The sequence below is a fragment of the Schistocerca serialis genome, chromosome 5 (genome assembly GCF_023864345.2).
Source record: "Schistocerca serialis cubense isolate TAMUIC-IGC-003099 chromosome 5, iqSchSeri2.2, whole genome shotgun sequence".
In the NCBI taxonomy this organism is placed as follows: Eukaryota; Metazoa; Arthropoda; class Insecta; order Orthoptera; family Acrididae; genus Schistocerca; species Schistocerca serialis.
The window spans coordinates 762,053,871-762,067,513 of NC_064642.1; the positions used below are offsets into that span (position 1 = coordinate 762,053,871).

General features: G+C 37.8%; 1 protein-coding gene across 7 annotated transcripts in view; it reads left to right on the forward strand.

Annotated features, from left to right (window-relative positions):
- Positions 1–13,643, forward strand: part of LOC126481518 (la-related protein Larp4B) — a 348,210-nt gene that overhangs the window by 312,506 nt on the left and 22,061 nt on the right. The window lies entirely within an intron of this gene.

Consider the following 13,643-nt stretch of genomic DNA (forward strand, 5'->3'; position numbering starts at 1 on the left):
CACACGGAGTGTGTCCCCGAGGATCCAGCCAAAACACACCACTGAGGGTGGAGGTCACAAAAGTTTGACCTTCCAATTTTGCATTCAGGATGAGAAGTGTTGAAAGCTACATAAAGTTCATTTAAATCTGACAGCACTAGTCATTTCTGCTTTGTTACTTTAACTCCATTTATAAGAACTCTTTTTGCTATCTTTGCGACCTGGGCACACTCTACTGTTCTCATCTTCAAAAACCTGCTGGATCTTTTTAATTGTTTCTTCACTTATACCTACTCCTTTTGTCTTTCCTAAAACTGGAAGAATACCTTGCTCTTTCACTAATTTTCAGGTTAGGTTAACAAAACAATGAGAAACATTAAATTCATGAACTATGTTTTCTCTTGACCATGAGTCAGGGAGCAAACTTAAAATTTTAACTTTTTCTTCTTTAGATGTCACTGAACATTTAATTTTTAATTTCTCTATCAAGCTCAAATAATTAAGTTTCAGATGATGCTGGTGGTAGGTTTTCTTCCACTTCAGAAATAATGTTGGTATCTGTACTTTTCTTTTTCTGCTACTTAACACTTTGCTGTCCGCACGTCTTCTACGAATTTATTCGCTTGGCACTGGCAGCACTAATTCGGATTGCTTGGTTTGTCGCTGGCTGCTAGTCACTTTCCTTTTGGTGACAAGCTTCAAACACACTGACTTCTGCGCGATTTAATTTTTCTGGAAATCCTCTATTTTGCCATATTGCTCCACAAACTCTCATTTTCTTTTAAAGTAACTTCTCTGCAAGTTCTACAGTGTTATAATAATCATCCATGTAGATGTGATCTCACTTTCCATGAGAAGGTGTCAGTAGTTCCATCACTGTTTTTTGCTAAAGGTTGTCCAGCACCAGAATATATTATGAATGAGGAAATGTATCCCGTAATAGAATCGCACAGCATCCGAGTGTGTGTGCCATATTTCGTAATTTTCGATGGATTGTAAACTTTAAAATTTAACTGTCCATACCACGGTATCATTCCTTCATCAATTGAGAAGTTTTGACTTAGATTAAATGTTTCTTTAAACTTTTTGGAAAAATAATCAACTACGAATTGCACTTTGAAAAGTCGGTCAGCATTATCCAGTTTATTGTTGCTGTTGGAAAAATATAAAAATGATAATATAAAAATGATAATATTTGTCTGAATCGGTTGCAGGACATCGTTTTGTGAAATATCGATGTCTATCAACGGATTCGTTGACCAGTAATCATATATCCTTACTTTTTTAAAATTCCCATAAGGATAACAAGCCAAAACCATTTTCTAAGTTCGGGTCCCGTAACGTCGACAAATTTGGCATTTTTTTGAATCCAGTTCTTCTATTGCAATTTTGACTGTAATACTTGGTAGTTTCGTTGCTAATATATTCAAATAGATCATTCCCAATATAGAATTCTAAGATATCCACGACGCTCTGTGTATCTTTGGGAAATGTGTGTGGACCCGGAGATCATTCAAATTAATTTTTGGTCCTTAGTAAATCATAGTCTGTCTGATTCATTCGAATCAGTTGGCAACCGTAGCGTTCGCCGAATTCTTGGGCGTATTTCTATCTTCTGACTATTCTGCTTCACTTTCATTTTTTTTATATCCAATGTCTTCTTTCCAATTGGCCAAGTCGTTTGGAAGATCAGACAAGAAGTCTGTGCGTTCATAGTAAATAATTGTCATCTCTTTACTCTGCCATGATGAAAGTGCACAAATACATACTAAAAAAAAGGTTGACGTGTGTAACTTAGTGTTAACTAAACAAAACACCAACAGAATGAAAGTCACTAAAGTGCTGTCACCAGCCACTGCGCGATACTATGTTCATGACACCACTAACTTAGATCAAGCAAAATCCAATATGCTAGCAGCTTTGTCATTAGGAATATAAATGTCATTAATAAGGTTACATGATTCTGGTTCTGGATTCACAACAAATATTTCTGAGTAACAATTTGGGCTCAGGGAATTTCTAGGAATCACATTATGTTTCACTTGGGGAACTGTTTCACATAACAAGGACAAATGGTTCATGGTTTTTATTTCCCTCAAACCTTTAGTAATAGGCTCTTTATGAATTGTAAGTGGATCACAGCACTTCGTTCCAAAAATGTGGTTGTATTTCAGAATAGATTTCTTCTCATGATACTCACATGCTGATGTTACAGAAGAACTACTAGAAATTTAAACAAAGTTTGTCTAACTTCATCAAAGTCATTGACATTTTTCAAGTTTTTTGAAACTGAACCATAAACTGTTTCGTGACACACTTCACTTGCTATATGTCCCAACAGACCACTGTTCATCCATGTTATTGCATTCCAATTACTCTCAAAATTAATTACAAATTACACACAGAACAAAGCGCATAACACATTCTACCCTCTCGGTGAAGTATGTACATCCACTCTAACACAGGTTCAGAACAGACTGACTACAACAATGCCACACCCAGCAGTAATGTACCTCTACAATGCCACACCCAGCAGTAATGTACCTCTACAATGCCACACCCAGCAGTAATGTACCTCTACAATGCCACACCCAGCAGTAATGTACTTCTTTATTGACAATAAACCTAAACGGGCATTTTTATTACCATAGAACAAAAGCAAAAACTCATTGTTTAATATTGCATTATTAAAAATAAATAAAGTAAATGAATATGGGCGATAGTGTTAACTAAATATATTTCACAATTAAATTTTACTGCAGTGAAACAATAAACCATTTAAATAGGCAACAGCCATACGATCAGTTGTAGAGTAATGTGAATTATTTCCTCATTTTCAAAAATTCATATCTTTGTTCAGTCAGATATCAATGTTGAAATTTTTACAGTACGTTGCGATCATGTAGGTGTGCAAACTGTGCAAAAATCATATTTTTATATTCAGCCCCACCTGATATAACTAACCCCAAACTTTACAAAAAATGAAAATTTTCAAATTTCAAAAATTCATAAAAAGTTATGGAAACATTTGTTAGTGTTCTTGCTCTATATGAGGCTAAGGGTGTATGATACCTAACTATAGGAAAATATAGATTCTTATAAATCACACCTTCTTATTTTTGGGCGTAAAAATGGATTTTTGAAAATTTGGGTACCAAACTATGGAGGTCATTTTGACTATTTTTGAATTTAGGGTATTTTGTGTAATAGACAATCATGTCAATTGCAATGTTGTAACTTAACCTAGTGGAGAAATATTCAAATTTTCGCTAATGTCTCCAGACTTAAAAATCGTCGCACGCCTACAAATAAAATGGCTGCCATCCAGTAAAGCTGCAAGATAAATTATTTAAAAAAAACTGTTTTGAACTTCTCAAATATAGGGCAATCTCATATTAAAAAAATTAAAATATTTAAAAATGGTCAAGCAACTGTCACTGGATCACTTTATATGAATTGACCCTACTAAAAGTCCACTAAAGTAGTTTGCTCACTGAATAAAGGAACTATTGGCAACGCCGACCTGTTTAAGTTGATTGAAGAATTTCCAAATATTCCAGGATGCTCAGACATAAATGTTAATGACTTCGACAGTTTGATTCTTGATGGAATTATCATGGGTTGTCTGCAGCCAGTAATGGGAGTAACTTAAGTTGACTTCAGATTAACATATAGAAGCAACAAAATGAGAGTCCAGTTACATCGGCAAAATAATGCCAGCATGTTCATGGCGCACATAAATGAAATAAGAATCTGGCTCAAAATAAGCCAGCTTATTATTTTGATGTGTGGAACTCTAATGTTCTCAATCCCAGTGAAAATACATGACAAAATGTAAAACGTTTGTGTTCACATGAAGTTAAGTATAACATATGGTTGTGATACTTACTATTGTCATCTTTGTTTATTTCTGGATGATACAGATTTTCTGTGATCTGTTTGACCTATGTTCCCTCTTGGACTGGTTACTTGGGGGGTTTTACTGGACCTATTTGAATGGGGTAAACTGTAGCATGAATGGTACTGACAAAATGGTTCTGTTTCTTTCACAATCTGAAGTTCATTAGTTTGGAAGCAAATGAAGTAGGTTGCTTATATTTGCCAGATTGGCTGCTTGGAATTGATGGTGAAACTAATAAAGTCTTACATTCACTAATGAATGTTAGTTAAGGTTATTATAATTAAACATCCTAGTTTCTAGTTGTGATATTGATACAAGTAATGCCCTCCAGCTTTTGTTTTTCTTCTTATACTTTCCTCTGGTATTCTTTAGCTGTCTCCTTCCTTCAATTGATGCCACTGTACTACCGTATTTACTCGAATCTAAGCCGCACTCAAATCTAAGTCGCACCTGAAAAATGAACCTCAAAATAAAGGAAAAAAAATCCCAAATCTAAGCCGCACCTGAAATTTGAGCCTCGAAATTCAAGGGGAGAGAAAAGTTTTAGGCCGAACCTCCAAATCGAAACAAAGTTGGTCCATTGTAATATGAGACACAATTTAGGTCGAATGAATGACGATACAGCTACAGTAGTTTGGTTCGAGTTGTAAGCTTAGCAGTTAAGCTTTACCAGGTAGCCATTGCTATGCGTCAGGCGCTCCGTCCGTATTTATACGGATACCCTTCCTTTTTCACGTGCTTCGTCTGGTTTGAATCGATTGCTTATTTTGCTTTGATCTGATAAGTGCCGTTTTCTATGTTACAGGTGTTTACGTCAGTCACTCTAAGCTGAAAATGCATTACTATACTGTGTCATGCATTGTTTATCGCATTCTGATAGTGCGTGTTTACGGCCTGTCGCTGCTCGCGGCATGGCTTGCTTTTGTGCGCGCTACCGCCGCCTACAATTAAAAAAAAGAGGAATTGTCTCATTAACGAAACAATGGCAAGAGACTGCTATTTGTCGTTACTTACACTGCCCCGCTTTCTTTGATAATGATCAACAAGAACCAAATAATAGACTGCGTATGATAGAACATGTTCTGAACGAGAGTTTGGCGAAAATTTTTCTCCGTTTGAAAATCTTTGCGGCCGCTTCTTTAGTACATCAAATTCTGCACAGAAATTAGTCATCTTAGATTTAAAAATCTAGTCAGTTGCCGTGCTTCATTTGACTGTATCACTATTAGGCATAAGAGTAATACGAATATAAACATGACACGGTACGTATATTCTTCCGCGTTTGCTGTTGTCTCACTCTAGTTTCGTAGTTTATTAGGCAGACAGGATTTAAATGAGATAGAAGCAAACACGAAAGAATACATGGCAAAATGTTTATATTCGTATTATTCTTATGGTGAAGAGAATACTGCATGTGATTCACATTTCATCAGGTTCCTATTAGCAACCATCTCTTCTCACAGGTAGGAAAAAATTCAGAATGTAGAGTTGGCCATATTTACAAAAATCCCAGTCTTGCCAGTCGGATTTTCGTAGTACATTGAAATTCTGCTACATTCGAAGATGAACAATACGGAATTTGTATTTACTTCGTTGGATAAAGTATGACAATGCAGTGGTCGAAACTCGGGCGGAGAAAAAAAGCTCGTCTTCCAATTTTTTTTTAAGTTTTATTTACTGACTCAGAGGTTTTGGCACCAGTATTTATCTTTGTGCCTACAAAGGATGCCTGTGTAGCGCTACATATATTCGACGGCAGAAGTTAGTTGTGGCGGCACCTAGCAACATTTTTCAGAACTTCCGCTTGCTTTGCACTCGATTCTAAGCCGCAGGCGGTTTTTTGGATTACAAAAACCGGACAAAAAGTGCGGCTTAGATTCGAGTAAATACGGTATTCCTTGCCATTATTATATGGGCTTTCTTATTGCTCTGCATTTAGATTTATTCTTAGCCTAGTCATTCTAAAACTATGCAACTTATTTTTCTTGTTTCTCACATGCTTGTGGTAATTGTACTCAAATCTCCAGCAAATCAAGCCCTTAAGAGTTGAGTTTCTTCAAATATTGCTCTCATGTTCGATATTTCTTCATTTGGGCTTTGTTCCAATCTTACACTCAAACATTTTGAATGTCTCATTTTTTTAAATTAAGTATTCATCAAAATGTCATAATTTTCAAATTTTGCGCATTTTTTGTAGATTTGAAAAATCGCCAACTGTATTGTGTATTCATCTTGTAACTGGTATTACTTCCCTTTTTTCTACCTTGCATGGTAGCCAACTTAAAAGAACATTTTGTGAATACACAGGGCATAATTTTAGTTGAGGAATATGAAAAGTGTTGTTGGAAAAGTAAATGTTAATATGTCGAAACACTTGCTGATTAGTTACTGTTACTTGTTTTCAATAAGCAATTTGGGCTTTACGAATGAAATGCTGAGGTAGAAAGTGGAGGTAATTCAAAGCAGTTATCATTAGCTGATGAGAATGATGAGAATGATTATGAAGTAAAGCTGACCAGTCTGCAAGTTACTGGATCTCCATATTGTTCAGAAGCTTTTTTACAATTAATACACAAATAATTTCCTAGTGAATGGAACAGTAAATTTATTACTATAATAGTAATGCAGAATCCATGTATTAAAACTGTAATTTTCTTAAAGTCTAAAGCCTAAATTTTGATGGGGCTGTAAGTTGTTCTCAGGAATTTAAATTCGTGTGTATAATGGGTAAGATGTTGAACATATACCCATTACATCCATAGCAGCTGTGGAATCAAATATAAAAAAGTTAACCCTCTAGGATCCACAACGATTAATTTAATTGTAGGTTGTTCTCAGCAGAGTATTGTTTACAGTTACCAATATGTTGGAGGACAAATGTACAACTTTTAGCTTTTCCAGTTTTGAGTCCCTTTTTTACAATGCAGTTCACATATGTAACATCGGGATTCAAGGTAACGGTATTGGCATCAGTAAGAAAAATGTATAATCAGTTTTGTGTTCTGAATTTTGTTATTACAAAAACTCGTACAATAATGTAACAATGAACATATTTATATACATTTCTTTTAGTAGTGGAATCTTCTGAAGCAGTTTCTGTCTTTGTTGAAGCACAGAAGAACTTTGCGTTTTTGGCACTGAAGAAAAGTATTGTTTAACTTGCAAATTTTGCTCTTTCCTGTTGTGGTATTCCACTGAGCAAAGTGGTCAATTTTTTCCTTTTGGCATTCTAGCACTGGAGTTACTGTAGCAGCAGTTTTCTTGAAATTTTTGGGCATATCTTCAATACTGGGATGTCTCCTCTTGAATTTTCCTTGTCCAGCAGATATCTATGCACTTGAGAGATTAGCTTGAAACTGTCAGAGAGAAACATGTTTTTCAGACAGGGCCTTGCAGTCTTCTCTGTATTTCAGCCAGCTATTGACAGCATCTATTGTGTGCCAGAAGTTATACAAATACCATCTTCCGGATTTTATGGGATATTTGTATAGCGATGTCATCATATCATGAATATCTACTCCTCCCCTATTACAATTGTACATTTGAACAATGGATGGTCTTGGGACAAGAATATGTTCTTTCTTACTCCTATCCCATCTTTTTGCCATGTCCTTTGGCTGTACACCAGTTAGTGAAGATAACGATGTAACTCGTTCTTATACCATTTCACAATGATGAATTTGCCCGTTGTCAACTTGTGAAGCTATAGTACTGCGTCCTTGTGCTTTCATCTGCATTTCATCAGGAAGAATGGTGTGCTTGAATCTTTCAGCTCTTATTGTGCCTGTATAATACATACCCCTCATCAGTAGGTTCTCAGCAACATGTGATGTGAAGAAATTGTCTGCATAAACCCTAAAAAAGTGATCATCTTCCAAGGCTGCTGTTAGCTTCATCACAACATTGTAACAATTAGACCATTCCCAGGTACATGCTTTGTTGCCTTAGAAGCTGAACCTTGGTAAACGTCAAAATCGTACAAATATGCTGAGGAACCAGCTCTAGCCCACATTTTGAATCCCCATCTTACTGGCTTGTTTTGTATATATTGTCAAAGACAATCCCTTTGAAAGGGATCATTATTTCAACACACTGATTCCTCTTGGGCAGTTTTCTCAGACAAGCTTGGGAACAAAGTAAGCCAAGGCAAAAATATTACAGAACCACCTCTGCCCTTAACTACATCCTTCACACTTAGCAAGTTAAAACTCCTCATTGGCACTTCAGTGCATCAGCATTGTCATGTTTCGTCACATCACACAAAACATCTGCCAGCTACTGCCCAGTTTGTGTTATATGACCCATTGAAGTTGGGTTGTTCTATTTTTTACTGTAATAACCATTTGTGCATAGTTCCATTCACAATGTTTGCCTGGAAATTTCAAGTGACTGAAATAACTGCAGTTCCTATAGAGATGAAATTATCATTGACAAGACATTACTCATCCTTGGCCCATATCGATTAGGATTTATTAGGGGCACTCTTCTTAAGCTGTTACGTGGCAGCAAATGGTAGACTATTCTCTTAAGATAAGATGACAACCCGAGTTGATATATTACCAAATCAGACCACTTCTTCGTGGTGTCGTCATGAGCCCATCCCAGCACTGTCAAGCCTCCACATAAACCCATCTTACTGGGCTCATTCCATACTACTGACTAAAACATATGACACTTCATTGCCATTGCTTAAATTAGACGTAAACGATAGCACAACTGACACCAGTTCCACACCATCTACACACCATCTACAATGTGACCAATGTGCTCTTTTAAGAAGGTGAATGATATTACTTTGTTCCTTAATCTTAGGACGGGATGAAAATCTAACTTTTCAGAAATTGGAGGGCTGTTGAGTCTGAGGCAGACATTTATACTAAAATGGAGACAAAATGAGCAGCAGAAAAAGAAATAGAACAGCCAGGTAGTGCAAATATACTCAAAGGGGAAGGGAGAGTAAAGGTTTAAGGAAGCAAAAGCAAACCTTCATGAAATAGCAAGTTTATAGAAATTTGGTCTTTGAGAAAATAAACTTCTCAGATTATTAAATTCTTGCCAGTGATGTTCTGAACAACTGATGCTGGAAGGAAAGATTGAGACAAGTGTGATGGGGTACGCAGCAAAATCATGGCTGTGTTGTACATTTTGTGACAAGTATTGTGGTACCATCTGGTGTTCCCTTTCATTTTCACTGGCAATGTAGTGGGTGCCATACTTTTGAATGAGGGTAAGTCAATTATTATCCCCAAAATAGTTACAAAATTTTATTGTAACCAAATAGGAAACCTTTCAAGAAAATCCGTTTTTGATAGTCTCCTTGCGTGTCAACGCACTTGGTCCATTGTTGTAAAAGCTTCCTGATGCCCTCAAGAAAGGTGATTCTTGGTTGAGTTGCGAGCCAAGAGTGCACTGCTTCGTCAGAGGCAAATCTACAGCCCCTTAATGCCTGTTTGAGTGGGCCAAACAAGTGATCGGTAGAAGGAGCAAGATCGGGGCTATATGGAGGATGATGCAGTACTTAAAATTTGAGTTTCTGGAGCGTTTCAGCAGTGTGGCCAGAAGTATGTGGACGGGCATTGTCATGCAACAACACAACACCTTTAGACAGCAATCCTCGGTGTTTCCTTCGGTTTGCAGGCTTTAGCATCTCGCTGTAACATTCACAGTTTGTTGTTGTGCCCCTTTCCCCATAATGTTCCAGTACTGGATCTTGTGTGTCCCAAAAAACCGTAAGCATCTGTTTTCCTGCGGACAGCTGGGTCTTCGACTTTTCCTTGCATGGTGAATTTGGATGTATCCATTCAATATTCTGCGTTTACTCTCTTGCTCGTAATGAGGGATCCACATTTCTTCAACAGTAATGATCCTGTCTAAGTTACCCCCTTCGTTACCATAGTTACCAAAATGTTTTTTGCAGATGTCCAAGCGTGTTTGTTTATGCAACTGTGAGAGTTGTTTTGGGACCCATCTTGCACAAACTTTCTGAAACCCAAGTCTGTTGTGGATAATTTTGTAGGCAGAACCGTGACTAATTTGCAGACGATGTGCCACTTTGTCAATAGTTAATCATCTGTCTAAGAGAATCATTTCAAGTGAATGCTCAGTGGTTTCTTCATTTGTGGCGGTAAATGGTCATCCAGCTCCTTCATCGTGCGTAACACTTGTGCAACCATTTCAGAATTTTCCAATCCTTTTGTAGACGCTCCGTTGTGGCAAAACACTGTTTCTATTCTGTACCGAAAGTCTTCCATGAATTTTGGCCCCTGATACGCCTTCCAACCACAAAAAACGGATCACTGACTGTTGCTCTCCATTGGTGCAAATAGACAGCGGAGCAGCCATGATTATCAGCATGGCAGCAATAACAAAACTAACCTGGCAGCTTGAAAATTGCAAAGATGTAACAACAAATAAACAAAGCATCCGTCATCAACATAAAATGACAGTACTACCAAAATAAACAAAAATAGAACTAAATTGCTGATAATAATTGACTTCCTCGTAGAATGTTGACAAAAGCCTGTGTCGGCTGGTGTGGCAGTTTCTCTTACATGGCTTTCCTGCTGACTGCTCTCCCTCTCCCCAACGAGTTCCACTTAATACTGTGGTAAGGTGTACATTTCAAGTGTTCCTGGTATTTCTTAAAACCATATGATTCATGCGGCATAGAAATCTACACGCAAGGGCACAATTAGTTAAAAGTCTGTGATGGTAGTATGGAGGAAGAGTTTGGTAATGCAGGTCTCATTTAAAGACTGTATTCCAGAAAATTTTAGTTCAGAGTTGTGTACTGCTCTTAATGTCCTGAAATAAGTTCCGTATTTTCCACTTTCCTCAAGTCACCTTGAAGATGAGTTGTTTCTGTGTTGGAATCCAAATTGACTTGTGTATGCATAAACTGTCGCACATACAAAGGGAAGAATGCAGTGATAAGTTGTGAATAATCTGAATTTATTGCAGATCAATTTCAACATAGAATAGCCATCATCAGTGCTAGAGGTAACAGAAACAAGTAAGATTCAAGCTATGCAGGACAACGTAAAGCAGTAAAAATACAAATGAGAAAATAAAGTGATCAATTCAAATTTGTATTTATGAACACTTATTTCAAATTTGAATGCATAGTCACGCATTAAAAACTGAGAAAAAGAAGCAGCATCATACACAACACATGTCCATCTATGTGGTTTCTCTGCAATCCACCATACAGCTTATGGCGGAGGGTACCCCTTACCACTACTAATCATTCCCTTTCCTCTTCCACTCACAAATACACAGAGGAAAAAACAACTGTCTCTATGCCTCTGTAAGAGTCCTATTTTCTCATGTCTTATCTTCGCGGTCCTTATACGCAGGTATGATGGAGGCAGTAGAATTATTGTGCAGTCAGCTTTAAATGCTGGCCTTCTCAGTTTTCTCAATATTCTCGCTAGTGTTCCTAAAGAGGAGTGTCCGTTTCCTTGCACGGATTCCTGTTAGAGCTCCTGAATTAAGTCTGTAGCACTTGCATGCTGTTCGAACCTACCAGTAACAAATGTAGCAGCCTGCCTTTGAATTGCTTGGAAGTTTTCCTTTCATCCGACCTGATAGGGATCTCTCGCACTTCAGTAGTACTCAAGAATAGTCACACTAGTGTTCTGTATGTGGTGTCCTTTACAGATGAACCACACTTTCCTAGAATTCTCACCATAAACAGAAGTTGACCATGCGCTTTCTCTACGACAGTCCTCAGATGCTCGTTCCATTTCATATAACTTCGTAATATCACACCCAGACATTTAAGTAGTGTGACTGTATCGAACAGGACCACTACTAATACTGTATCAGAACATAACCGGTTTGTTTTTCCTACTCATCCCCATTAACTAAAGTTTCCTCCCATTCATCACATGAACTAGAAATTTGGTCCATCATTTTGTATCCTCCTACAGTCACTCAACTTCCACACCTTACCATACATCATGGCATAATCAGCAAACAACTGCATATTGCTGCCCCCCCCCCCTCCCCCCCTCCCATCCGCAAAATAACTAATGCATATAGAGAATAATACAGGTCCTGTCGCATTTCACTCTGGCACTTGTGACGATACCCATCTCTGAACACTCGCCGTTGAGGACAGCATACGAGTCCTATTAGTTAAGAAGTCTTAAAGCCACTTGCATGTCTGTGAACCTATTCCATATGCTCATATTTTCTTCAACAGCTTGCCGTGGGGCACTGTGTCAGATCCTTCCAGAAATCTAAAATACGGAATCTGTCTGTTACCCTTCATCTGTAGTTTGCAGTATATCACGTGAGTAATGGGCAAGCTTAGTTTCTCAAGACTGATGCTTTAGAAAGTGTTCCTCATTTGTGGACATAAGATTCTCAGTCTCAAGAAAATTTATTTTATTCGAACTGAGGATGTGTTAAAGGATTCTGCAGCAAACCGATTTTAGGGATATTGGTCTGTAATTTTGCAGGTCTGTTCTTTGCTTTTTAGACGTAGGAGTCACCTGTGGTTTTTTTTTTTTTTTTTTTTTTTTTTTTTTTTTTTTTTTTTTTTTTTTTTTTTTTTTTACCCCCCCCCCAATCGCTTGGGACTGCTTTGAGCTAGCGATTCCCGATAAACAGGAGATAGGTAAGGGGTCAGTGCTGCAGAGTGATCTTTCAAAAACCAAATTGGGATATCATCCACACCTGATGACTTATTTGCCTTACTGTTTTCAACTCTTTCCGTTTCTCTGTGCCAAGGGTGCTAATTATTATGTCATCCGTATGGGAGTCTGTTCAATAGTCAAAAGACTGTACCGAGACTCTTGTGTGAACGATTTCTTAAATGCAAAATTTAAAACTCCAGCTTTTGTTTTTTGTTGTCAGCTGCCATGCTACACTGGTCATTAAGTGACTTGGTGGAAGCACTAAACCCACTAACCAATTTTATGTAAGTCCAGAATTTTCTGGGGTTCTGTCAGATCTTCTGTTACGGTATGATGGCGGTAGTTGTATGCTTCGTGTGTATATTTTCTCACAGACGCACAAATGTCTACTAACATTTGCTTTTCGTCATTTACGCATTCTCTTTTGAATCAAGAGTGCCTTAGGATTCTCAAGATTTTCTGAATCTTGTTATTAATCCATTTACTAGGTGCACAGCAATCCAGACGACGATGCAAAATCTGCTTAGGCTTTGCCCACAATTCCTCTACATCCATCCTACTGGAACAAAGTTATGCCATTTCACTTTCAAAGTGAGAACATGAACCAAAGACTCCAGCAGCACAAACAGTCTGGCCACTTGATACAGAGCACCCTCTGTGTGGACAAATAGCTAAGCTAAAGTTTATTTTGTAAACATATCAAGATAGGTGCGTGTTATTACATTGAAATATATCTAAAAACAAAGATGATGTGACTTACCAAATGAAAGTGCTGGCAGGTCGACAGACACACAAACGAACACAAACATACACACAAAATTCAAGCCTACGCAACAAACTGTTGCCTCATCAGGAAAGAGGGAAGGAGAGGGAAAGACGAAAGGATGTGGGTTTTAAGGGAGAGGGTAAGGAGTCGTTCCAATCCCGGGAGCTCGCGCGCGCGCACACACACACACACACACACACACACACACACACACACACACACACACATATATACAGACACAAGCAGACATATGGTCTTTAAATATGTCTGCTTGTGTCTGTATATGTGTGGATGGATGTGTGTGTGTGTGTGTGTGTGTGTGTGTGTGTGTGTGTAAGGTAAGTCTTTCCGCTCC